This window comes from Aquarana catesbeiana, linkage group LG02 (assembly GCF_042186555.1).
Source record: "Aquarana catesbeiana isolate 2022-GZ linkage group LG02, ASM4218655v1, whole genome shotgun sequence".
Lineage (NCBI taxonomy): Eukaryota > Metazoa > Chordata > Amphibia > Anura > Ranidae > Aquarana > Aquarana catesbeiana.
In genome coordinates, this window is record NC_133325.1 from 53,807,961 (window position 1) to 53,832,913 (window position 24,953).

Sequence of the window (24,953 nt, forward strand, 5' to 3'; positions counted from 1 at the left end):
AAATTTCGGAATGAACAAATTTGTCAAAATTTGTTAAAAAATGAATTCGGAACTAAACGAATTGCACATGTCTATTAGGTAGAAGTTATCTTTCGGATAGATATAGATTAAAGCCAAACTTCAGGCAGATATAACACTTTAAAGCAGCTGTGAATGCGTTAAAACAATATACAGTACATTTTTTTTTAAATATAAGCAGTGTATGTACCTGAATTGAATCTAATCTGGTAAAAGTCTTTTGCAGTCCCTGTACAGCAGAGCTGGAATAAGAGAGGAAGTAGTAGCAGTGCAAGGAGCCAATCAGTCAGTAGCATCATTAGCGCCAGGCACCCAGGGCATATGCAGCACATCTTGCCGTGCCACTATTTCCGACACTGCAGCAGCCGGCATCCCTCCATTGGCTGCCATCTGTCACAGCAGTGAAACAGTAAATGTCAGACCAAGGGAAGCTTCCCTAAGGGTCCTCCTCGAGTCCTCAGCTCCCACCATAACACAAGGAGCCGGACAGGGAAAACATCTCTTGGCATTGAACCTCACTGTATTTTAGGTCTGTGCTGGGAGGGATGCTCTGGAGGGAAGTAAGTGGAATTTTGCTGGGAAGGGAAGAAGATTTATAATGGGAAGGGGGATTGTGGATGTGGGGGGAATTGTGCTAGAAGAGGGGAGAGGATTCCTTTTGGCAGAGGTTGAGAGGGATTTGTGCTGGGAGGGGGATTTGATGGGGCGCAAGATGATTTGTGCTGGGAAGGGGGAATTGGGGAGCGCAAGACGATTTGTGCTGGGAAGGGGGAATTGGGGGGCGCAAGATGATTTGTGCTGGGAAGGGGGAATTGGGTGGTGGGGCAAAGATTTGTGCTAGGAGGGTTAAAGAGGCATTCCAGCCTGGGGGGGAAAAAAATTAAAAGTCAGCAGCTGCAAATACTGTTGACTTTAAATATAAGGACACTTACCTTTTCAGGGATCCTGCAATGTCGGCACCCAAAGCTGATCCGTCCACCATTTTTACTAAGGGAAACAGGAAGTGAAGCCTTGTGACTTCACAGCTTGTCTCCTACTGCACATTCCCGCGAGTCGCGCTGCGCTTTCTGAATGGTCCCATTGTCTTCTGGGATCTGTGTGTCTCCCAGAAGGCAGCGGGGGGGGAGGGAGGAGAAGGGGCCGGAGATTGCGCAGATCGCTGCACAACTATTGAGGCGATCTTACCCAGAAGTGGGACCGGCTACCTATTTTTGAAAGGTATCCGCTCCCCCCCCCCCCCCCCCCGAAAAAGATTGTGCAGGAGAAGGGGGGAGAAAGCAAACAAGCAGAGCTTCCCCTTTTGGGTGGAGCTCCGCTGTAAGAGCCCTTTCACACTGACAGTGCAGGGGCGTTGGCGGTAAAGTGCCGCTAGTTTTAGTGGCGGTTTATCGTCATTTTAGAGGTGCTTTTCAGCCGCTAGCGGGTTGCTTTCAATCCCTGCTAGCAGCAGAATAAAGCGTTAAAAGCGCCCACAAAGCGCCACAGCTGAGGCGATTGATTTTAATGGGCAGGGGTGCTTTAGGAGCAGTCTATACACCGCTCCTAAATCACCCCAAAGATGCTGCTTGCAGGACTTTTTCTAGCGTCCTGCCAGCGCAGCGCTCCAGTGTGAAAGGGGTCTAAGCATTCAGATTAGTGCTGGATTTTTGGAGAAGGGAGAGTGGGGCTTTTTTGCTAAAAAAGTAAAAGAGTATTGCTTGCAGGGGAAATTTTGCACTCTCCTGACCCCTACACTGTGCATTACACTCCCCTGACCTGCTGCACTCTTTTTTTGTTTTGTACTCCTGACCCCTGCTGTGTATTGCATACTCCTGCTTCCTGCATTCTGTGTGTTGTGTACTCCTGACCCTTGCGCTCTATGCACTGCACACCCCTAACCCTAGAACTCTGTCTTACAGACTCCTGCACTATATTCACCAGGGCTCACAATACCAAGTCCTGAGCTACTAGCCAGGTCTTAAGAGTTATTTACCATCAGTTGCCCCACCCAACCGTTACCCTGCCCTGCCCCTAAACACGCCCTTGTAAATTATCTCACGAAATGGCACTGTTAAATGTTTTATGCAGAATTAAGTTACAAAAAGAAATATTAACAACTTTAACGATATTAACATAAAGCATATTTCATTGATCTGACTGTGATAAGTAAAATAAGGATAAAATATGATTGGCTACTATAGGCACTGTACACATCATTACTGCTTTGTTAAGTAATTATTTTAATGCCATATTAAATATAGCATTAAAAAAAAGTGTTACTAAACCTACAACAGTAAAATCAGTCTGTATATGCAGCATAGCATGCTTGTTTTACTCACTGTGGAACTTAAGGGGTTGATCTCTCAGATTGTGTAAAAAAAGGCTGTTTTATCCTGTATACACAGATCCTCCCCCTCCTGCACTCTATATCAGGGGAAGGCCAGCTAACACAGGCAGAGTAGCCGACCTGCACATGCTCAGTTGTATCTTTTATGCTGGAGAGAACATTTACTTGTTGATCAAAGCTAGCCAGGTCACATGATATTGACATCACACATGTGGGCGTGTATACAGGATGCAGTGGAAATCTCCTCCTTCCTGAACTCTCAGCACTGGAGAAACTGTGCAGTTTATCATGTAACCGTGGTATACAGATCATCCAAAAAGGTATATAGTGGCAGTATTTTAATGTAAAAAGAAGATTTATAAGCTGTGGGCACTGTGGGAGGCGGATTAACTATTTTTATATTACTGGGTTTAGTAACACTTTAATTTTTCCTACTAAAAAGCTGGTGATTGGTTGCTAGGCAGTCTGAACAGGCAATCACCAGCTTGTTAATAGGAAAAGTAAACTTTGGCAGCTCCCGCCCAACCCCCCGCCCCCACCCCCACCTCGTCTAGTTTTTTTATGACTCCCGCTGTATGGCAGGCCCTGTTAAGGGAATGGGGGGAAGGGGCAGAGGCTGGAAGGAAAATTGGCTCCTGTTCATCCCCGCGACTGCCCTCCCCCCGCCCCGGTGTAGCTCCACACTCGCCCTCAGCTTATTTCCACTCGCCTAATGTGAGCAGGTGAGTGGAAATTTGGAGGGCTGATATACACTATATTGTACTCTTCATACTTCTCACCATAGGGATCATTGCCTGGACAGTTGCTGGCTGCTTAGCAATCCCTAACTATTGAAATGAAATTCTTCTTTAAGGTAGGCTTAAACAAAGTGATCCATCTATTTTCAGTGTACACAAAATCATAGGTAATGGAAGTTTTTTTTTAATTATTGTGCTGACGTTTGTGTGTGTTTGTGAGACTCTTACTTTGGTTTTGTTCATCCATGCCCCTTGAGCCCCTCCCACTGTTAACAGTTTGCCTACACCTATTAACCGCTGTGCTTGCCACATTGCTATTCTTCTTTGGGGTTCCCAAAGGTACCTTTGACACCCATGCAGATTTAAAAGACAAATTAATGCATCTCTATAATGTTAAGGCATACCTCACAACTTTTAAACTTTGGAATGAGAGACACTTGAGGGAAGAAGTCCTTTGCAGCAGAAGGGGCTTAAGGAGTGTGGTGGACAGGAATATCAGAGGAGAAGGGTTTGCAGGGCAGTGTACGGGGGTCAGCAGGGCAGAGAAGAGGCATCACAAGGGCAGAGGACAGAGGATAGGGAGTCAGTAGGGCAGGGTACTGGGGTCAGCAGGATGGAAGACAGGGGGTCAGTAGGGCAGGGTAAAGGAGTCAGCAGGACGGAAGACAGGCAGTCAGTAGGGCGGAAGACAGAGGAAGTCAGTAGGGCAAGGTACAAGGGTCAGCAGGACAGAAGACAGGGGGACAGTAGAGCACGGTACAGGAGTCAGCAGGAAGGAAGGCAGGGGGTCAGTAGGGCACCGTACAGGGGTCAGCAGGACAGAAGACCGGGGGTCAGTAGGGCAGGGTATAGGGGTCAGCAGGACAAAGGAAAGGGTGGTCAGTAGAGCAGGTTACAGGGGTCAGCAGGACAGAAAACAGGGGGTCAGTAGGGCGGGGTACAGAGGTCAGCAGGACAGAAGAAAGGGGGGTCATTAGGGCAGGGTAAAGGGGTCAGCAGGACAGAAGAAAGGGGGGTCACTAGGGCAGGGTAAAGGGGTCAGCAGGACAGAAGAAAGGGGGGTCACTAGGGCAGGGTAAAGGGTTCAGTAAGACAGAAGACAGGGGGTCAGTAGGGCAGCGTACAGGGGTCAGCAGGACAGAACACAGGGGGTAAGTAGGGCAGGGTACAGGGGTCGGCAGGACAGAAGATGGGGTCAGTAGAGCAGGGTACAGGGGTCAGCAGGACGGAGGAAAGGGGGTCAGTGGGGCAGGGTACAGGGGTCAGAATGGAGGATGGGGGTCAGTAGGGCAGGGTATAGGGGGTCAAAACCTCCCCATTCCCCTTAACCAAAATGCCTCCACCCCCTCCTAGCACAAATCCCCCCCATCTATCCCACTTTACTTTTACACCCCCCCATTGCCCCTCCTTTACACTCCCCAATGACTGCCCCCTTGTCACATGGGACCCCCATCGTAGTACCTTCAAGCTGACAGCAGGCTGATTCTCCTCTTGAGTCCAGCGATCAGTGGGCAGGGCTTTCCGTCATGGACAAGGAGGCCCCTCCTCTGCAAGTGTCTTGCTGTAAGCTAGCCCTCCTCCTTTGCAAGTGACACTTACACAGACCTCAGATCGCCGTTCTGGCAGAGTGGAGTGCATGCTCCCTGCCTACTCCTCTGTACAGGCAAACAAAACATCACAGCTGGAGGAAGAGGGGTGGGTTCAGTGCATTCCACTCTGCACTGTACGTGTGTGCATGTCAGAGGCAGCCAGACCGGCGGGATGTTGACTGGCGGCTTCCATACACAGTGTTGCTCATGGCGTGCGGGAATCAAGACACTCCGCACACGTCATGGGCGATCCGGGACTCAGCCCTAATTCGCTGGGACAGGGACCGATTTCCGGGACGGTCCCGGTGAATCAGGAACGGTTGGGAGGTATGGGTAAAGTGTACCTAAAGGCAAAACTTTTGAAAGATTTGGATAGAATAGATTGGAACACATGTTAGGAAGAGGCTGAGAGCAATAGGAAGGACTTTTCTGTGTTAAGAATACATACTGAAAAAGAGTTGTTTTTTTAAACCAGAGTTTAGTGTCACTTTAAGTTTTCTAATAATAACTTCCTCAACATTTACAGGCATTGTCTGTGTGGGATTGCAATGTTTACTAGACTGCATTGGTAGTTTAGAATAAGAGAGATGAGTTGTCCTATAAACTAATATCCTGCTTTGTGATTAAACTGGAGCTCTTTAAAATTGCTTCTGGTGCTGTAAAATGATACAAAGAATAGGTGGAAAACTATAAAACTCAGCCTTTGTATGTAGCAATATACAGTAAACAGGTTTATAATACGTGACGTGCTGTATAAATGTGTAAACCTTCACTTGCTATTTCTTCCGTTACAGAGGTCTGCAATAAAAGTATATTTGTATGCCACTTTCCTTTATTTAGATTGAACATGTTATATGTGCTATTGCAATATGTGCTAAGACATTAACAGTACTTTCCCTCACAGGGAGTTTTATTCAGCTGTACCCTTGGCAACCCCCCACCCTGGGCCAGATTCCTGGGAGAGGTTAATTTCACTTGATATGAGGCAGGTCTTTCCCCCATTTAACTTAAAATCACATCATCAAACTGCCCTGCATGCTGTTATACAGTAAAATCATTTTACATTCATTAAGTAAAAATTTTTTGCTTTACCTACAATTACAGTTTTTCCACTTCCTGGTTGAGTGAGGCACTGGTGATGTAACCCTGGCTTCACAGATGCATCCTGGGAAGTTCCTGTCACATATTTTAGGAGGAAGACCCAGAGATCTAGATCTAGTAAACCCACGGGTCGGGGCCACTGTAGGACTGCAGAAAGTTTCTCTGGGTCCATCGAAAAACACAGCAGTGGAAATTACATAACCCAGGAATTTAACCTGTTCACGATGGAACTCGCAATTCTCCAATTTACAATACAGGTTTTTTTCTCTCAGCCCCTGAAGCACACGACAGACATCTGTGTGGTGGCTCTCTAGGGACTTGGAAAATATGAGGATATCGTTGAGATAAACCACCACACATAGCTGCAACAAATCTCGAAGAACATCGTTGATAAATTCCTGGAAAACTGCCGGAGCGTTGCAAAGGCTAAATGGCATTACGAGGTACTCATAATGGCCATTTCTGGTATTAAACACAGTTTTCCATTCATCGCCCTCCTTGATCCTTAAGAGATTGTATGCCCCTCTCAAATCAAGCTTCGTGAAAACCGTTGCTCCGCTCAGTTCACCACTCTTCTGCCCTGTACACACGGTCGGATTTTCTGACAGAATAAGTGTGATTAGATTGTGTTGTCGGAAATTCCGATTGTGTGTGGGCTCCATCTGACTTTTTCCGTCGGAATTTCCGACACACAAAGTTTGAGAGCAGGCTATAAATTTTTCCAACAACAAAATCCAATCGGTTAAATTCCGATCGTGTGTACACAAATCCGACGCACAAAGTGCCATGCATGCTCTGAAAAAATTAAGAGGAAAGACGAAAGCTATTGGCTACTGCCCCGTTTATAGTCCCGACGTATGTGTTTTACATCACCGCGTTCAGAACGATCGGATTTTCCGACAACTTTGTGCGACCGTGTGTATGTAAGACAAGTTTGAGCCAACATCTGTCAGAAAAAATCCATGGATTTTGTTGTCGGAATGTCCGATCGATGTCCGACCGTGTGTACAGGGCATTCCTCTTCACAAAGAAGAAACCAGCTCCAGCAGTAGACGAGGATTTGCATATGAATCCTTGAGAGAGTGCGTCTGCAACATACTCCTCCATGGCCTTGTCCCCCAAAACTGACAAAGAGTAAACACGGCCACAAGGGGGTATGGCACCAGGTTGAAGGTCAATTGCGCAATCATACGACCGGTGTGGAGGCAAACTTCCGGCTTGACCTTTGTCAAAGACATTGCAAAACTCATGGTACTCCTCTGGCAGGGAGGAAAGTGAAGAGGTGCACAGGACCTTAGCCACATCCTGAAAACATATCTTGCTGCATTGTGGCGACCAGGAAAGAAACACAGCATGAAGCCAATCAAAAGAGAGGTTGTGCCTCTGTAACCAAGGATAACCAATAACCACCGGAAACTTAGGTGAGGAAATTACTTGGAATTGGAATATCTCATGGTGAAGAGCCCCTACGGCCATGGACAATGGAGCAGTCTCATGAGTCACATGGGCAGGCTGTAGAGGTCTCCCATCAAAAGCCTCAATGGCAAGTGGAGTGGCACAAAGCTGCAGCTGTATCGAGTGCATAGATACAAAGGCAGCATCAATGAACAGGCCTGCAGCCCCAGAGTCGATTAGAGCCTGTATCTCGATGGACAACTCAGACCAAGAAAGGGTAACTGGAACCAGGGGCATATGCTTCTGGATAGCTGGGGACGAAACAACGCCACCTAAGGTCTGTCCCCTACAGGAACTTAAGGTTCAGGCGTTCCCTGGACGGGTAGGACAAGACTTAAAAAAGTGACCTGGCCACAATTAAGACACAATCTCTCCCTCCTCCTAAGGGTTCTCTCATCCGCAAAGAGACGTGTGAAGCCCAACTGCATGGGTTCCACTGCACTGACCGACTCAGTACCAGGAGGCATGGGAGGTGAGGGAGGCATGGGTGGGACTGCAAAGCTCGGAGACAAATGTACAGGCGCTCCTTAAAAGAGAGTCTTTCTCTGAGTCTGGAGTCAATGAGGATGGCAAACGTGATCAACTTCTCCAGCTCAGTAGGTATATCTCGGGCTATTATCTCATCTTTGATGGTATCCGAGAGACTGTGAGAAAAAGCAGCCACGAGGGCATCATTGTTCCAAGCAACCTCTTCTGCCAGAGTAAGAAATTCAATGGCATAATCGGCAACAGTTCTTGTACTCTGTTTGATGGACATGAGCCTCTTGGCAGCAGAAGCGGAGCGTGCTGGAACTTCAACTACCCTTTTGAAGGAAGCCACAAATTCTGGGTAACTCAGGACAGCAGATTTTTGTGTCCTCCATAGAGGGTTTGCCCAGGGCAAGGCTCTCTCAGAAAGCAAAGATATCACGAAACCTACTTTGCTTCTGTCCGTGGGGCAGCCTGGGGCAGCATCTCAAAGTATATCTCAACCTGGTTGAGAAACCCTCTGCATTGAACTGGATCACCCCCAAATCGCTGGGGAAGCAGAGCGGAACCAGACATACTTCTTAAGGAGGTAATACTCGAGGCAAATGCCTGCACAGAGACTAGAGCAGCAGCAGGGACGGCCTGCAACACAGGTTGTACCGCAGCAGCCACAGTGGGAGATTCCAGGTGAGCTGTGGAGCGTCTGTAACGCTATGGCAAACTGATCCATGTGGTGATCCTGCTCATCCAATCTGGAAAAAATATTACCAACAAGTGGATTAACTGCATCTTCTCAATTCATGGCCTTCGCTTACTGTCAGGAACCATGAATGAGACAGAAGTGCAGTAAAAATCACATTGTTTAATAATAATAATACTAAAAGGTAAATAGAACAAACGTGGTCAAAACATAGCCAGAGTTCGGTAACCAGAACGGATAGTCAGACAAGCCAGGACGTCAGGGAGCCAGGGATCAGCGTACTTCAGAACAAGCCAGGAAATCAGCAAACCGGAGAATCAGAGTAGTGGAACAGCAAGCAGGATCAGGAACTAGAAGGGACGTCAGCCAAGCAAGTCTTAACAGGAACACAGGAGAGAGTCTCTTGATATGTTGACCAAGGCGAAGGCAGAGAGGATCTGGACTGAACAGCTTAAGTAGCCAGCAGGACTGACGAGCAGGATATCATCACCAGGTGAGTCACTGTGGAAACATTAGAGCTGGCAATTAACCGAAAGCCTGCTCTGAGATAGAAGGACTGATCCCAACCCTGACAGGCACTCTCTCTGGCGATGGCCCAACTCTTGAAAGCCCCAGCATCGGGATGGTGACCTTGCCCTCCTTACACCTTGGAGTAAAATTACTGTCTGCACTCCTGGAACCCTGGGAGTTTGTCTGCATTTGAATCCTCCCTTCTTTCAATTTCTGCATGGCCACCTCCCATGGAGTTGTCTGGTTACAGATGGGTCTATCAGTTTCCAGCCTACAACGGCCATGGGTGCATTTAGGCCTGTACGTCTCTGCTCCTAACACACTATGGCTGCTTCTACCATTTTGTGGAACTTCAAATTGGAGTTGCTTCTACCTTTTCAGACAGTAGTCCATCTACAATTTGCTCTTTCAGCCATCTTTGTACATCACCATAGCTTGGCCATCCTACTTGGCCCTTTTGCCTACAGCACATCTCAGCTCCTATGTCGTGCAGATCCTGACATTTTGCAGAATGGATTCTCCCACTCTGCACTGCTACTAAGTGGTTAACTATCCTGTTAAGGGAAGAATCAAGGTCTCCAATGTGTGGTGCAGAATCAACCTTCTTGCTTCTCCTTCTAAAGTTTTAAAATAATTGTAAAGGTTTTTTTTTTTTTTTAAATAAAAAAAATGTCATACTGACCTGCTCTGTGCAAGAGTTTTGCACAGAGCAGCCCTGATCCTCCTTTTCTGGGGTGCCCTGGTGCTCCTGGCTCCTCCTCCTCATAGGGTGCCCCCACGGAGAGCCGATTTCCATGGGGGCACCTGTGCGGGCATGCTCACGAGTCCTGCTGCTGCATCCGTTGACACAGACAGCAGGACTTGGCCCCGCCCCCGGATCCTGCCTCACTGGATTTGATTCACAGCAGTGGGAGCCAATCTATCCAATGAGGACACGAGACAGCGGCTGGGCTTGTGCTTGTTGCTGGAACGATCGGGTTCAGGTCCGGGGGACAGCTGAAGCACAAAAGGTTTTTCACCTTAATGCATAGAATACATTAAGGTGAAAAACCATGAGATTTTAAAACCCCTTTAATGGACAGTTCTGTTTGCTTAGCTGACAGGATTCTATATGATCAGATCAGACCCTGCAACTTCCTGTCACCCAGGTCCTGACCTTGAATAAGGGATTAATTATTGCAGGGGGAGAAGGTTGCCTGCTTTTCTCTGGAGAAGTACTGCCGGAAGCCGCTTTCACACCACTGCCATCACCATTGTTTGACATGGCCGATCCTGTTTGTGACGCCAAATGTAGCGGGATACTTAATTGGCTAAAATATCAGACAGAGAGTAGCATTTTACTAAACCTGTTCAAAGTTTGAATCAATAATGCAAAGCAGTGTCAGAATGGCAAAGAGCATGCATACACTGAAGAATAATACAGTCACGTGGCTGCTTAGTATATTCTATTTAGCGGTAGGGGGCTGCTAAGTGATGTGGCCCACCTGTCACCCTGCCCAGCCCGGCATTCACTTCTCAGACACTCCAAGACAATGAACAGTCCATAAGCTTTGTTTTGTTATTTTATTGGGGAAATTGAACTTGGATGGGGTAAGGGAAATATGGGATGCCCAGTGGAAATAGCAGACACTTGCTTCGGACAAACTATATACACACCTATGTATATACGCTAATCCCCCTCCAGCACAACTCTTGTTGCTGACTATCAATCCTCAGCTCCTCCAGCACCTTACTTGCTTGAGTTTCCAGGCACAGCTAGCACCGCGTGTTTAGGCCCAAAACAGCCAGGCCTTAGAAATTGCCTTTTGCAAGCAGGGACCGCGAGCCCCTCTAGTGTAGCAGTAGAACGTTTTTGGTGCTAGTTGTCCTACCTTCAGCTACTGAGCCCAGTAACTCATCTTCAGGCCCTGCCAGCCCTCCTGGCTGCAGCTGCCCATCTCCACTGCCCATGACACCACAGTCCACTCCACTGGCTCTGCACAAACCCAGACTGCATGCTCCCAGTCCTCTCAGGTGTGCCTCCCCAGTCCTCCTGACATGTCACTCACCAGCCCTCCTAGCTGGGACCAGTTGCTCCTCTCTCTGAAGACTTGCCCGGCAATGCTCTCTCCTGCTGTCCTCTCTTGCTCCTACTGTGCCTCCTGTCCAGGACACCTCCACGATTTCTTGAAGGGCCCTGTCCGCACCTGAGCCCAGGCCCAAGGTCACCCCCCCCCTCAAACTGGGGGGCTCCCTCGAAGGCCCAGGCAGCTTAGCATTCCATCTTGAAAGCTCTAAACAACTCCAACTTCTCCCCAGCTGGGCTGACTCAGGGTATTTAAGGAGGCCTGCCCCCTGCCAATCATGGTTGGAGATTGGTCAGGGCTCTTTAGAATACCCCAGACAGCTCCACCTCTCCTCCTCTCTTTCCAGAATCTTCCAGAAAAAGAGGGAGGTCTCAATGACACTGCCTGTGAGTCACCAGCTGCTACCCTGAGCCACTCCCAGCCCAGACTAAATCAAAACAAACAGGCCTGGCTGCCAGCCAGGCCTGCCTAAATGTACCTAATCATAACCAAAAATCCTCACTCTAGCACCTACCTACCTAGAGGGTGCTACATCTATATAAGATTCTATAGCAGTGATGACGAACCTTGGCACCCCAGATGTTTTGGAACTACATTTCTGATGATGCTCAACTACACTGCAGAGTGGATGATCATCATCTGAAATGTAGTTCCAAAACATCTGGAGTGTCAGGGTTTGCCATCACTGCTTTATAGCAACAGAGAGTCTAGCTGAGAACCACTACTTTAAAACAGTTCAGAACAAAGACAGTTACTTGCACTTATCCTCATGAACAGCATCTGTTAGTAAAGTCCAGGGCAGCTCTGGTAACACATCCCTGGCCGGGATCCCTGGCCGGAGACAAAGCGTCAACCCACTGCAACTGTAGTATTCTGGTAGCAAGGGCCTGATTAACATAGAGGCTATTGGAGCTGCAGCTTCAGGCCCCTTACCTTAAGATAGGCCCATTTAAAAAAAAAAAAAATCATAAAAAAAACTATTGACTTTGAGGGTCGTGGCTCAGCAACCAGGGGTCACATAGAGCCCAAATTTAGGGGGTAGGTAGCTGAAGGTCTGGGGCTCCTATCCCCTATAGTCCTGGAGATACAGGGCTCCTTGCGCAGCCTGTCAGAAGCTACATACAGAGCGGCCAGTTTAAATACAAGCTGGCACACTCTGTTTGCAGCAGACTGAGAGGATGAGCTCACAGTGCCTCTCCTCACTTCTTGTCAGAGGCACTGAGCTCAATGGACAGCTTGGAGCCTGCAGAGTTTGACAGGCAGCACCGCCTGTCAAACTCGCTCGCAGTAGCAGCATACTCCAACAATGTAAAACTGCCATTCAGCAATGTAAAAAAAAAAAAAAGGAGGCGGCAGTAGCACCTCATGAACGCCTGTCAGCTGCTGCTGTACCACTCGTTGAAAAGCAATACACCACAGATCACTTTTCAGAGGGCAGTAAGCATTACTGCAAATGTTAAAGAAACACTTCATCCATTTCACACTCACCACCAACCAGGTCACTCCCCAGCCTCTTTCCATGTTAGCCACCTCCCTTCAACTTATATCACAGGTGACCATTTCCCAACCTGCAGATGACAGACCCTAAAGATATCACTTCCAGTTACTTCCCCCACCCGCTGATTGATATCCCTCTATGACCACCTCACACCCCTCTGCTGACAGACGTCTCTCCCCAGCCTGTCCCCACACACCCTCTCACCTGCTGAGATGTGGATGGGGGAATCACTCCCGCAGTGTTACTGTGTTCTGCCAGTGGGAAGCCTTCCCAACCCACACAATACAATGATCAGTGTTGCTAAATATAACTGGCAGCACTGATTGTTTTGGGAAAAACCTGACAGGCTGGTTGTACTCAAGTCGATTAATAGATTGACTTGTGTACAACCAGCTAGCCCATACATAGATCGACTATGGCTGGTCTCTGCTTAATTGGCTTAATTTCAATTCTTGTATGGCCCGCTTAACCACTACGCAGTCCCTAAAAATCCTTCCACAAACCTTTACGTTTTTCCTTCCCAGATTTCTTCATCCTCCTCACCTGTACATAGTGCCCACTGTCATACCCTCCACACTCCTCTCCTATGCATAGTGCCCACTGTCATACCCTCAACACTTGTCTCCTATACATAGTGCCCACTGTCATACCCTCCACACACCTCTCCTGTACATACTGCTCACTGTCATACCTTCCACATTCCTCTCCTGTACATACTGCTCACTGTCATACCTTCCACATTCCTCTCCTGTACATACTGCTCACTGTCATACCCTCCACAGTCCTCTCCTGTACATACTGCCAACTGTCATACCCTCCACACTCCTCTCCTGTACATACTGCCCACTGTCAAACCCTCCACATTCCTCTCCTGTACATACTGCCAACTGTCATACCCTCCACACTCCTCTCCTGTACATACTGCCCACTCTCATACCCTCCACACTCCTCTCCTGTACATACTGCCCACTGTCAAACCCTCCACATTCCTCTCCTGTACATACTGCCCACTGTCATACCCTCCACACTCCTCTCCTGTACATACTGCCAACTGTCATACCCTCCACACTCCTCTCCTGTACATACTGCCCACTCTCATACCCTCCACACTCCTCTCCTGTACATACTGCCTACTGTCAAACCCTCCACATTCCTCTCCTGTACATACTGCCCACTCTCATACCCTCCACACTCCTCTCCTGTACATACTGCCCACTGTCAAACCCTCCACGCTCCTCTCCTGTGCATACTGCTCACTGTCATACCCTCCACATTCCTCTCCTGTACATACTGCCCACTGTCATACCCTCCACACTCCTCTCCTGTAGATACTGCCAACTATCTTTTTTTCCACACTCCTCTCCTGTACATACCACCCTCATAATACCTTCCAAACTCCTCTCCTGTACATACTGCCCCTATCATACCCTCCACACTCCTCTCCTGTACATACTGCCCCACCATACCCTCCACACTCCTCTTCTGTACATAGTGCCCACTGTTATACCCTCCACATTCCTCTCCCTCACCTGCACATACTTCCCAATTTTATACCATCCATACTCCTCCCCTATGCCTCTTACACACAAAAACAGTTCTTTAAATTGATATTGAATATTCTCAATGTTACCAGCTCTAGAATGGGTACACTTTTGTTCCATCTTCACCCTGTCTTCCTTCCGGATTCTGTGCCCTGGTTCATTTGCCTTGGCCGGGCTGTGTTGCTGTCACTTCCACGCATGCTCATTCTCATCCTCGCTCTCTCTCTGTCCCCCCTCTCTCTCTCATCCTCCTTCCCTTACCCCTCACCCCTCTCTCATCCCCTTTCTCTCTCGCTCTCATCCTTCTTCTCTCTATTTAATTTTAATTTGTTATAACAAAAAATTGTTTGCGATTTTAATTTTTTTTTTTAAAAAAAAGCCCCACCATAATCCTCAGCACCAGGCCCATGATGTTCTTAATCCGGCCCTGCTGGTAGCAATCAGGGAGGTGCTCCCCGCAGTAGTCTGTAGCAGACCAACAGGGGTGCCATTAATTCTTAATGACACCCCACGCATCGGAAAACACTGCGCCAAAGCTTCATGTAGTTTCTGTACGGTTGTGGTTTCAGAAAAGGGTCAAGGAACTTTTCCCTGCATTTTCTGCAGGTACAGCAGCTTTTTCCAACGAAACAACAAATGCACAGATGTGAACCTAGACTACAAACAACTTCAATAAATAAAGCCGTGTGTCTATAAGTTATACCTCTGAAAAAAAAATAAGATCGAATAAATTCTTAGAAGTGCTTTGTACCTCTAACTGGCCAGTTTTGCATAGTCAGGGTGACACAAGACTATCTGCATTCATATCCGTTACACATTGTCTCTATAGGGAGATAACATGGTGTGTGCATTATGCTCGTGTCATTTAGCACTGGTCTGGAAAAGTTGTGTATATATATCAGCTTATGTATATAGACAGTGATATTTCCTGTAATGAGATTCGCTCTTGTGACAGAGTTCGACAGCCAGCAGGTGTGAGATCTCACTAAGTGTATTCATGGTACATGTGAATGAAATGTATACATTGCTTTGAAGGCTATTGCAGAGAATAGACGCTCAGTGAACAATTTGTCCAATATGCCAAGCTGAGATTTGACAATGCAGTGCCCGCTTTCATGGGACCCGTACACAGAGATATGGCAGTAGGTGTTACGTTATTGCAGGATAGGTATGAGCGGAACTGAGAGTTTTCATTTACCCAACATTTTGGTAATAATCAGAAGGTTTTGCCAATATTTTTCCATTTTGGCAAAACGCATTAGGGGAATTCTGAAATTAAATTGTTTTTTTATCCTTTTATCCAAAGGAGTTTAAATGGTTACTGAGGGTTACAGATGTTCCCTTGAACTATCCTGGACTTGTTTTGTGCTACAAAATAGCCCTAAAGTTGGCCATATACATATCTGGCCGAACAATGGATTGCAATCCATTTGGCTGCCTTTGCAGATTAAGTGGTAGCGGTAAAACCATGGATCAACCACCTATTTTTACTGCCCCTTAAAAGCAAGTGTAAGCTAGGCCTAACTGAAATAAACAAACTACCCTAAACACCTTCCGAAAAATACCCTCTTAAATCAGCCTTTCTCAACCTTTTTACCCCAGAAGAACCCTTAAAATAATTTTCAGGTCTTAGGGAAACCCTGCTAAAATAAATTCGGGAGTCATTGGGGAAATTTCTCTTACATTGATGGTCAGTGTGAAGAATGCCTCCCTTACAGTGGTGGTCAGAATGCTGCTGGCTCTGCCAATTGGTGTATGACCCGCAACTACTTTGGCACCACCAGATGGGAGGTCATTAAGGAACCTCTAGCAACCTACGGAAGAACTCTATGGTTCCATGGAACCCTGGTGGCTGACCTAAGTAAAGAAACAAAAACAAAAAAGGAGTATATAATTTTTTAAATCACATTTTGTAGCTCAGTGTGTGAAATTAAATGTTTCTGGAATCAACTAAGCTGAAATCACTCCACACATACCTAATGCAAGGTATTTGCTGCAAAACACAAGTTCTGTGCTGAACAACTCCCAGTTGGATCTACAAGTTAGGTGGATAAAGCAGACCTTGCAGTTAAATGCAAATACCATTATGCTGTCCAGGACTCCTCCTCCTTTAAAAATCACCCAATGTAATAATTCAAAGCTGTACTTGTAAATATAAAAAATAATATTTCTTATTTTACCCGTCTGATGCAGTGACAGATTAGGTAGCATGGCTTTTGGAATGGCTTATTTCCAACGTTCACTTGCCCAGTACAGTGGCAGTTCAGTATAACAACTACATGTAGAACCATGCAGAGCTGTGGGCTGGGTACCGCTCTGAATCTCTGTTAAAGCATTTGTTAACTAAAAAAAAAACAAAAAAAAAACAAATCCTGTTCCCTTAAAGCATGTTATACAGCACAGTGCTTGTGCTGTGTAATTTGGTCCCCGTATCACCTAAAAAACCTAGCCGATCCTGCCTGGTTCTTCCCTCCCCCCTTTAAACTTACCACGGTTTATCATAGCTGCTGAGCCCTGACACCGTGGTCAGTTTACATGCCTCTGTCATCCGCAGCCCTGCTGTGTGCTTCTCTGTCCATCCTCCTTCCCCCCTCCCTCCCTGCCTGTCTGCTCGTGTCAGTGCGCACCCCCTCCACTCTTGCTGCTCTCATATCTAATATAAAATCATCCCATCCCCTCTGTAATATAACAATAAGGCCTCCTGCACACTGGACGTTATAGAAAATAACTGACGTTATAAAAAACCAAGTAACGTTAGCTGTAGAAAGCTGTAGAGTGAGTTTTTCAGCGTTTTTTGCACTAACGTTTTTCAGTGTTTTTTAGCTGTATCGTTTTTTTTAGGATTTTTTTGCAAAACTATACTCCCATAAGATCTTATGGCTCAAAAGCGCTGATAAACGCAGAATAGCCATGTTTTTTGGCGTTTTTAAGCTGTTTTTAGAGTTAGAGCTGTTTTACAGCTGAAAAAATCCTCTCAAAATCCACTAGTTCTGGGGTTTTTTCCAGCCAGAAAACGTCCCTGCGAAAAACTGCTGATAACAGCCTATGTGTGCATGGACACATAGGATAACATGCTGGGGAGTTTATTGGCTGCAGAAGTGTGCATGAGGCCTTGGTGTCCCTGTGCTTGTGTTATATAAAAAATATGCTTATCTGTACCTATATCACAGCGGCTCCCGGTGATCAGGTGACTTCTCAGCTCTCTCTCTCTCTCCCCTCTTCCCTCCTTCCTCCCCAGCTGACATCAGTGGGAGTGCTCGGCCCCACCCGCTGGAGCTGTCAGCCAGGCAGAGGAGAGAGCCGAGAAGTCACGTGATCGCCGGGAGACGCTCTGATATAGGTACAGATTGGCATTTTTTTTATATAACACAGGCACAGGGACACTTATTGTTTTATTACAGAGGGGGTAGGACGATTTGATGTCAGTGGCTTCCACTTTAACCCCCCACAAAGTGGTTATATTTTCATCCCTGATAGACAGCACCTCCCTGCCCCTCCACCTAGATTAATCAGAGAATGCTTCGCAAAGCATGCAAAGTGTTCTCTAAATGGCACCCGTGCTGAGTGAGCCCCATATTGTGTTCACTAAGCAGCAAGGTAGCCACATGGCACGGGACCTGGAAGCTAGTGCTGATCATTGTGGTAGGCACCACTTTCCAGCTGCCACGGAGATCCCACAGGTATGGCACCTACATGCAGGCTGGACCAATGTAACTATACAAATTAGTCCATACCCAAACTTCAGCTTTAGGATTTTCCTATGTAATGTAGAGGAAGAGTAAAGGGCAAACAAGCATTTTTAGGAAAAATAGAAAGGAGATATCTAGAATACACGCAGTTCATAATAACAGAAAAATAGGGGAAGACAGCCAGAAGAAAGTTTGCGTAAATAATAGCTCAGGAAACATCATTAGGTGATACACCGTCATATCTTTTTCCGACGAGAAAACTGGTCTGGTGTACCCGGCATAACATTTTAAGTGTATCTAAAGCCAAAGATTTTTTCTTTTTTTGGATAGAGTAAAGAAGGACTAGAACCTCTCTCAGGTTGTTATTGCTGTCTGTGCCCCCGTTAGAGAGACTCATTCTCTCTATTTTTTAAAATATATATATATATTTTTATTATTTTATGTAAGTATAGGGTAGAGAAACAGTCAACAGCGTTTAGGACTACAATGCATCAGCACCAGTAAACAATGCAGCTCCGATTAAGTACATAGACGTAACCATTCAAGGAGACAACAACACATTTGGGGTTATTTCCGAAAGGCAAATCCACTTTGCACTACAAGTGCAAACTACAAGTGCAAAGTGCACTTGAAATTGTACTGAAAGTGCACAGGGAAGTGCAGTCGCTGTAGATCTGAGGGGGACATGCAAGGAAAATAAAAAACAGCATTTTAGCTTGCACATGATTAGATGATAAAATCAGCAGAGCTTCCCCTCATTTAAGATCTACCCCTTAGATTTACAGTGACTGCACTTCCAAGTGCACTTTCAGTGCAATTTCAAGTGCATTTTGCATTTGTAGTTTGCACTTGTAGTGCAAAGTGGATTTGCCTTTCGTAAATAACCCCCAATGGCTGGGTAATAGACAGCTGTAAACCCAAATAGCCGATCCCCTTGAAGGATGAAGAACAAAAATACAATATGGCCACGTGATCCCTCAGAAGCCAGTACATTCCCCTCTGAGTCAAAACAGTATACAGACATTCAATCAGATACAGTGGATTTATCATTCATTCAACCTCCCCACACCTTGTCAAATTTAGTTGGTACTCCCCTATTGGCATATGTAGTCTTATACAAAGTACAAAGGTAATGCTTTATTTATCAACGAAGTCCATGCCATTACAGAGGGGGCCAAAGGTTTTTTCAATGAAAGAATAGTAAAGTAAGTAGTGCACGGATCAACTTTGTAGGTGCTAGCGGGTCGATCAGGCCCAATAAACAGACGTCAATGGAAGGATCTTACACATTGTACAACCTCCAACCAGAATTGTTGAATGACCATACAAAACCAAAATATATGCATGAAATCCACCCTAGGAGAGGCGCATCTCCAGCAGTTTGATGATTGTGTGGGAAAAATTCTCCCCAATTTAGCAAGGGTAAAATAAATTCTATGGAGAAATTCATATTGTATGAGATGATCTCGTGCTGACCCCAATCTAGAAAAAGTAGGTCCTCACAGGTCATCTTATGCCGCGTACACACGAGCGGACATTACGGCGGACTTTGCCCGGCGGGCTGGATTTCGTCGGACAATTCGATGTGTGTGGGCTCCAGCGGACTTTGTTTTCTCAAAAGTTGGACGGACTTAGATTTGAAACTTGTTTAAAATTTATCTGTTGAAATCGAGTCCGGTCGAAAAGTCCGCCGTCTGTATGCTAGTTCGACGGACAAAAAGCCATGCTAGGGCAGCTATTGGCTACTGGCTATGAACTTCCTTGTTTTAGTCCGGTCGTACGTCATCACGTACGAATTCGACGGACTTTGGTGGATTGTGTGTAGGCAAGTCCGTTCATTCAGAAAGTCCGTCGGAAAGTACATCGAAAAGTCCGCCGGGCAAAGTCCGCCGTAATGTCCGCTCGTGTGTACGCGGCATTAGTCATCAGCCTCTAATTGTGGGAAATCAGTCAACCATGCATTGCGGCAAGATGAAAGAACCTTAGGTGTGACTATAAATAACTGTTTATATATTATTATTATTATTATTATTATTCAGGATTTATATAGCGCCAACAGTTTACGCAGCGCTTTACAATATAAAAGGGAGACAATACAGTTATAATATAATACAATACAATACAATAGGATTAAGAGGGCCCTGCTCAGAAGAGCTTACAATCTAATAGGGTGGGGTAGGTGGTACAAAAGGTTGTAACTGTGGGGAATGAGCTGGTGGAAGTGGTAGGAGATTAGTTGGAGACGTGATAGGCTTTCCTGAAGAGATGAGTTTTCAGGGATTGCCTGAAGGTAGCAAGAGTAGGGGCTAGCCGGATAGATGGAGGTAGCGAGTTCCAGAGGATGGGAGAGGCTCTGGAGAAATCCTGGAGACGAGCATGGGAGGAGGAGATGAGAGAGCTTGAAAGCAGGAGGTCTTGAGAGGAGCGGAGAGGACGATTTGGGTGATATTTGGAGACAAGATTAGTGATGTAGCTTGGGGCAGAGTTGTGAATGGCTTTGTATGTTGTGGTTAGAATTTTGAATTTAATTCGCTGGGTGATTGGGAGCCAGTGTAGGGATTGAAGTAGAGGGTTGGCAGACACTGAGCGGTTGGTAAGGTGGATAAGTCTGGCAGCAGCATTCATGATAGACTGAAGAGGGGATAGCCTATGGAGCGGTAGGCCAATGAGAAGGGAGTTGCAATAGTCAAGGCGAGAGATAACAAGGGAGTGAATGAGGAGCTTGGTGGTTTCATTTGTTAAAAAAGGGCGAATTTTAGAGATGTTACGGAGGTGAATTCTACAAACTTTTGACAATGATTGGATTTGAGGCTGAAATGACAAGTCGGAGTCTAGGATTACACCTAGTACCCTGGCGTGAGGGGAGGGACTGATGGTTGCATTGTTGATTTTGATGGAAAAGTCATGGAGGGGGGCACGGGCGGGGGGGAATATTAATAGCTCAGTTTTAGAGAGATTTAGTTTAAGGAAGTGGTGCGACATCCATGCTGATATGTCAGTTAGTAAGTTAGTAATGCGAGAGGAGACTGAAGGAGTGAGGTGAGGAGTAGACAGATAGATTTGGGTGTCATCAGCGTATAAGTGGTATTGGAAGCCGTGGGCAGTTATTAGGTGACCAAGGGAGGTGGTGTAGATAGAGAAGAGAAGGGGTCCAAGAACCGAGCCTTGGGGGACCCCCACAGAAAGGGGCAATGGAGAGGAGGAGACAGAGTTGTAGGTGACACTGAAGGAGCGCTGTGATAAATAGCCAGAGAACCAGGATAGAGCAGAATCTCGGAGGCCAAGGGAATGTAGTTTATTGAGAAGGAGCGGGTGGTCAACAGTATCAAAGGCCGCAGAGAGGTCAAGTAGTAGGAGTATGGAGTACTGGCTGTTGGTTTTAGCAGTTAGTAAATCGTTAGTGAGTTTTAGTAAGGTAGTTTCCGTGGAGTGCTGCGAGCGAAAGCCAGACTGTAAGGGGTCAAGAAGGTTATTTTCATTGAGGTAGGAGCTAAGACGGTTGTAGACTAAGCGTTCTAGAAGTTTAGAGGTGAATGGGAGTAATGAGATGGGTCTTAAGTTGTTCAGGTCGGTAGGGTCCAGTGAGGGCTTTTTAAGAATGGGAGTGATCTGTGCATGTTTTAGAGGGGAGGGGAAAATGCCACTAGAAAGGGAGAGATTGAAGATGTGGGTGAGGGAGCATAGGATAGAAGAAGAGGGTGACCGTAGTAGTTGTGAGGGAACAGGATCCAAGGGACAATTGGTTAGGTGGGCATTCAAGAAAATTTTTGTAACCTCTTCCGTAGTAGCCAATTCAAAAGAGGAGAGGGTTGAATGTGCTGCTGGGCAAGGTATGATGGGTGGGGAAGATGTACGCACAGTGGAGATGTCCTCACGAATTGCATTGATCTTGTCTTTGAAGTGATTGGCAATCTCTTGGGCAGTGAGTGAGTTAGTGGGTAGAGGGGGTGGTGGACGAAGCAGAGAGTTAAAGGTTGAGAAGAGCCGACGGGGACTGGATGACAAGGAATTAATAAGAGAGACAAAGTAGGCTTGTTTGGCAGCATGGAGGCATGAATTGTATTTTAGAAGGGCAGATTTATACAGGGTGAAATCTTGCAGGCATTTGGTTTTACGCCACAGTCGTTCAAGAGCACGGCAATGTCTCTTGAGATTTCTAGTGTTGTCAGTTTGCCAGGGTTGTAACGGTCGGGGCCTAATTCTGCGTGTGGTTAGGGGAGCAAGTGCATCTAGTGATGATGAGAGTGAACTGTTGTAGACAGAAGTGGCCAGGTCAGGACAGGACAGGGGAGAGATTATGTCATATAGGTTGTCAGTAGCAGAATAGAGAAGAGAAGGGTTAAAGTGGCGAAGGTTTCTACAAGTAATTGTTTGCTGCTTGGAGGGATGGGTGGTTGGAGGCAAGGATACAGTGAAAGTAATGAGGTTGTGATCAGATAGAGGAAAGGGGGTGTTGGTGAGGTTGCCAGGGTTGCAGAGACCATATATAGTGGATAGGTCACCTTCTCTGAGTGAGGATTTCACTCTCTCTATCAGTCCTTTGACAGAAAGTGGAGGAAAATACAAAATTTTCAGGTTCACCAAAACAGGAATAGAAGAGAAAACATCTGACGGGGCACCAGTTTTGGTGAAAAATGTGGATTTTTCTCACTTTGGAAAGCTGTCTTCTATTATCCTTTGTTGTGTCTACAGGACAAGGAAGCAAAGGAAAATCTCTCCAATTGGACAGTAATGCCAGAAAAAATGCAGGGGTTTCAACCCTACTCTATCCTAACTGGAAAAAAAAAAGTTGGGCTTTAGATATACTATAAATGCAATAATAAAGGTTTCATTTGAGAGTATAAGGTAAGTTGTGCAGAGAAAGTAAAGTGTGTCACATCCACACCTTAGTAAATTGCTCTGACTTTTTCGTTTTTCCTAAGTAGTTGGCATTAAAGTACACCTGTCATAAAAGAATGATGTACGGTAGATTGTCATTCTGACTTCTCCTTGAAAATGTTAATTTTCTGGCTTTGGCTTCAATTCCAACCTGGTAAATATATAGAGATAAGGAATTCTGAAACTTTCATGACAATCATTTACAGTTTGCTTGCTCTGAATCTTTACAAAAGGAAGTCAGCAACTGCGGCTCCTGTACTTCCTGTACTTCCCCCGATGACAGCGGTACTTTTAATGCCCTCTGCACCCTACCGGACATATGATGTCACCAAATCTGAAAGGGAGCAAATGCTTCCAGTGCTGCTGACAGTAATAGATTGCGCTGATAACACCTGGTCAGCACAGGGGAGGTCTGGGCAACTCTTTGCCTTGAAGGGTAAACACAACCACTTGCTCTTTCATTATAGAGACGGGTTTCTTTGGGTCTTGCAAAGTATACCAGTGTGCCACAATGATTGGTAGGCAATAGGCACAGTGAAAGGAGGGTGTTCCTAAGGATATGGTTTATTGTGACACTTTTTATCACAACTTTCTGCATTGGGCTCAGCCATTTTCAACAAGGGTTCTGTGGACCCTAGGGTTCCTCCAAAGGTTGGTAGGTTGAGCTTTGGACGATTTTAATTCCATCTTATGATGCCTGTATAATACTGGCTCCAATGCTACTTGGTAAAAGCCATCAACATGACACTAATTATCTTTTAAGCTGTCTATAAAAGTAACATTCCGACCACCACTATATGGAGGCATTCTTCCTCCTGACCATCATTGTAATGAGTCTTATTGCCACTGACCCCCACCAAATAATATTAGCAGGGGTTCCCTGAGGTAAAGTTTACCTCGGGGGGTTAAAAAGGTCAAGAAAGGCAATTTGGACTCCTTAGAGGATGACAGCCCAAAACCACAAAGGAAGCCAATGTTAAAAAACTGACTGGTGGACCTGAGTGGATTGCCCATATGAAAGGGACCACTTGTTTCCAGCACTGAAAGCTATCTCACCACAACAGATGCAATTAGTGTGCAGCATTATTAGGCAGGAAGAAGAATCTTTTATATAACCTGCATCTGACAAACTTCTGGGTGTGTTGATCACTCCACTGTGGTTCTATCCTGGCCCCTATGCCTGGTTCCCTGATGATCGCTGTAGTCACTAGTGCTGGCCCCTATGTCACAATTGTGTTCTGTAGTGACATAGGGGTAAGTGAGAAACCACAAAGTGCAGAGGAAGGCCAGGCACCTGACACTGCCATAATGTACACTCACAGCTTATTCCCAACATCTGTAGGATGCCAAAACAGGTTCCAGACAATATAATTTCCATCATGCGTGTGCAGGACTTACAATAACCGGCCACTTTATTAGGTACACCTTGCTAGTACCGGGTTGGACCCCCTTTTGCCTTCAGATTGGCCTTCATTCTTCGTGGCATGGATTCAACAAGGTGTTGGAAAGATTCCTCAGAGATTTTGGTCCACAGTGACATGATGGCAGTTGCTGCAGATTTGTTGGCTGCACATCCATGATGCAAATTTCCCGTTCCACCACATTCCAAAGGTGCTCTATTGGATTGAGATTTGGCGACTGTGGAGGCCAATGGAGTACAGTGAACTTATTAACATGTTCAAGAAACCAGTGGTGAGATGATTTGAGCTTTGTGTGACATGGTGCATTATCCTTCTGGAAGGAGCCATCAGAAGATGGGTTCACTGTAATCATAAAGGGATGGACATGGTCAGCAACAATACTCAGGTAGGACGTGGTATTTAAACGATGCTCAGTTTGTACTAAGGGGCCCAAAGTGTGCCAAGAAAATATTCCCCAAACCATTACACCACCACCAGCCTGATATGTTGATACAAGGCAGGATGGACCCATGCTTTCATATTATTTATGCCAAATTATAACCCTATCATCTGAATTGATAATCATAAAAAGGGGGGAATTGGGGAATTTGGGACTTTGAATGAAGCCATGGCTGGGTATGGTCATGTGCCGCCATCCCTATCATTAAGAGGAAAAGGAGCAAAAATGCAGCAAAAAGGGTGAGACTTTATATAAAGCTCATGGTAACAAAATGAATAGAATGGTGGATAGTAAAGTATTTAATAATACATAGATACATGTTTACATAATTTACATTTCATATACATAGAAATGCACACTTTCAGAGTGCCAATTTTTGAAACAGTAATAACTGGTAATAACATATTTATAAACATAAATCACATGATAAATATTAATGGCGCGATGTCGGGGACTGTGAGCGCCATTAGGTGCACATATACTTGTAAGGGATCTTGTTTAAAATAAGGGGGGGGGG

The 24,953-nt window shown here is 45.9% G+C and overlaps 1 protein-coding gene across 3 annotated transcripts in view; it reads right to left on the reverse strand.

Moving 5' to 3' along the window:
* Positions 1 to 24,953, reverse strand: part of FCHSD2 (FCH and double SH3 domains 2) — a 375,255-nt gene that overhangs the window by 341,506 nt on the left and 8,796 nt on the right. The gene's annotated exons all lie outside the window — the stretch shown is intronic.